This window comes from Myodes glareolus, chromosome 10 (assembly GCF_982192425.1).
Source record: "Myodes glareolus chromosome 10, mMyoGla1.1, whole genome shotgun sequence".
NCBI lineage: Eukaryota > Metazoa > Chordata > Mammalia > Rodentia > Cricetidae > Myodes > Myodes glareolus.
Window position 1 is genome coordinate 5598205 of NC_142035.1, and position 3329 is coordinate 5601533.

General features: G+C 51.9%; 1 long non-coding RNA gene across 1 annotated transcript; it reads left to right on the forward strand.

The window, feature by feature from the left end:
* The first annotated feature begins 817 nt into the window (after window positions 1-817).
* LOC146892715 (uncharacterized) lies at window positions 818-2941 on the forward strand. Its single transcript, XR_015003989.2, has 2 exons — window positions 818-865; window positions 1762-2941. It is a non-coding gene; the product is annotated as an uncharacterized LOC146892715 (long non-coding RNA).
* Window positions 2942-3329: the final 388 nt, after the last annotated feature.

Here is a 3329-nt window from a genome sequence, read left to right on the forward strand (position 1 = left end):
CTGGAACATGGAAACTGGGCTGCTGAGGGATGGGTACAAGTTTCCTAGGGCCAGTGAAGCACAGGTACAGCATGTAAAGGCATGGGGGAGCCCAGACTATTGTTGGAAGCTCTGGGGTGCGCTAATTCAACCATCACACCCCACACATTCCCAGCGTACACACCCCGCACACTCCCTGACCCCTATGACCTCAAACGACATCATCTCAGTGGCTGGCATTTGCGCATTTGACGAGGAGACAGATTTGGGGTCAGCCAGGCTCACGGGGAGGGAGATGAAATGGGAATGTCAAAAGGATTCAAGCACTCACAGCCCTTCTGACCTAAGAGTAGAGGCCTCTACACAGGAAAGGTGCTGGAATGAGGCGCAGGGGCTCTGGCCTCAGGCCTTGCAGCAGCAACATCTCCCTGACAGGCTTGTGGTCCACCAGGGGGAGGAGATTCTTTCTCTGGTGGGTCTGGGTAAGGCGACTTGGTAAGATTCTCTGGAATGCAGCGTCAGAGGACAGTGCCCAGCTGCTTTCCTATTGGTCACTGGGAAGCCTTCTCCCTCCATGTCAATGGAAGATGAGCTGGCATGTGTGCCGAAGCTATCTCAATTCAAACCGAGACCAATTGGAAGATGTCAGGCTAGAAAAATACCATGAACGAGCATGTGCATGGTGTGGGAGAATTGTCTGTATTCTGTCAATCATGTATTTTAATAAAACGCTGATTGGCCAGGCAGGAAGTATAGGCGGGTCAACCAGACAGGAAGTAGAGGTGGGGCAATGAGAATAGGAGAAGGCTAGGGAGGAGGAAGTTCCCTCCGCCATTCCTGCACAGATCACCGAAGAGGCAGCATGTAACCTGCCCAGCTGAGAAAGGTACTGAGCCCTGTGGCTAACATAGATAAGAATAATGGGTTAATATAAGCTATAAGAGTTAACAAGAAGCCTGAGCTAATGGGCCAATCAGTTTATAATCTTATGGAGTCCTGTGTGTGATTGATTTTTATTGGGGCTTGCGGGTTGTGGGGTACTGGGTAGGACAGATACCCCAACAAGCCGGCCCCTCATGCTACATGTGCACATGTGCACATGCACACACACGCACACACACACACACACACACACACACACAAACACACACACACACTACCTGAAAAGCATGAACAAATAAGAGCTCTTTTCCAGTTGTTTGCTCTCTCTCTTTAAAGAGGTTTCTCTTGCTGGAATTGTGCTGGGGTTTTTCTGGGGTGTTGAACACAGTCTAGCCTTGGCACGGCACAGTTGGTAGACGGGCACACTTTCCAGAAGTCACGGCGCACATTTCAGTGTGGCACACTCTCACGGCCATAGGCTAACTCCACTCTGGAGGAAAGTCACCTGACCAGAGTGACCAAATGTGCCATGAAACACACGCTGTGGTGCACAGGATGCCACAGGGTGTCGCCTGCCTGCTTGCTCCCAGCCCTCCTGGAATGCCTTTAGTGGGACATGGTTAGCCCCGTGTCCTGGCCAGAGACACGTGGCAGAGTCTGCTGGAGACACCTTCCCAGGTCTCAGAGTTGCTCTTCCTGGCCCCTGCTTGCTGTCTGCCTACTGACTGAATCTCACAAAGAGGTCAGAGAATCTGAAAAGAGAAAGATCCGCTGTTCCAAGCAGTGGGGGCTGGGGATATGGAGGTGTGGGGGAGCTACACTTCAAAGGAGCCCTGAAGAGGAAGCATCATCCTTCCCTGTCCACATCCATCTGTCTTTATTCCTCCTCCTTCACCCTAGACTTACAGGAGTGTACACAACCACGACGGAAGTGGAGGAAGGAAAGCTGCTCCCTGCCAATCTGCCGTGTTGCTGTCATCAAAGGCACCGGCTCATCTCCGGAAGATACGGCCCTCAGCTGTGACAGAGACAGCCTCCACCCCTGCCACTCAAAGTCAAGTGCTGCCCAGCAACCAGACCGGCATCTGTTTCCTCTTCAATCCTGTCCACAGAGAGGCCTGGAACAAAGATGGCCTCTGGAATGAGGCCTCTTCCCGGACGTGAGGTCTAAGTGCTCCTCTCTTTGATGAGATGGTGAACGGCGCTCAACAAACTGCAAAGACCTCGGCTGTCACAGCGCCATGACAGTAGCCACACTGGACATAGGGCTGGCACCAGGTCTGCTCCCCCTGCCAGTCCCACCTCTGAGCGCTGACCCCTGCTCAACATACTTGGGAAGGAAGGGTCAATGAGGCAGAGACAGCCTCTCTCCTCCACACGTGTGCTCTCAGAGCACCAGAGGGAGTCAGGTGGTTACTGCATAGGCATGAGGGTCCAAGTTCAATTCTCCACAATCTACAATAAGCGAGTCCTGTAGTCCACGCCTGCAACTCCAGCTCTGGGTAGGGAGGGGCCAACGAGAGGATCCTGGGGTCTCACTGGCCATCCAGCCTGCACACCTGGTGATCTCCTGGTTCAGTGAGAGCCCCCGTCTCAAAATAAGGTAGAGAATGAAGAAGGATCTTAACGCTAGTCTCTAGCCTACACACACACACACACACACACACACACACACACACATGCACACACGTCTGTCCCTTCCCTTACACAGCTGAGGCTTACCTCACAACAGGCCAGTGCCCTGTGACAGCAGGGAAATCCCACCCTGAAGATTGATGCGGGAGAATTGTCTGTATTCTGTCAATCATATTTTAATAAAACGCTGATTGGCCAGGCAGGCAGTATAGGTGGGAAAACCAGACAGGAAGTAGAGGTGATGCAATGAGAACAGGAGAATTCTGGGAAGCAAGGAGGTTCCTCTGCCATTCCTGTGCAGACCACCAAAGAGGCAACATGTAAGCTGACAGCTGAAAAAGGTACTGAGCCCGTGTGGCTAACATAGATCAGAATAATGGGTTAAGATAAGTCATAAGAACTAATAAGTAGCCTGACCAAATGGGCCAATCAGTTTATAACCTTATGGAGTCCTGTGTGTGATTTTCTTTGTTGCTTGCCGGCTGTTGGGGTACCAGGAGGGACAGAAACCCCAACAAGCCGGCCCTCATGTTACAGAAGATGTTTAGGTACAAGTAGGATGGCTTGCCTTTTTGCCCCCTTTCCCCCCTTTAAGCTTTCCAGGTTCATCCTTGTATACCAACTAGAGGGACTGTAGAGTTTGGGGCGAACTTCCCTCTCTTTCCCTCTTGCTTTGACTGGACCTTGCCACCGAGGCCGCCTCCTCCACACCGCTTGTACTTAGCAGCTCCCCGAAGCTCCCGTTAATCCTACCCCACTGGAGATCACTGTTCATCCTTTGCAACATCTTGTATTGGGATGTGAAGGACAGAGATCTCTAATTCTCTTTGGGT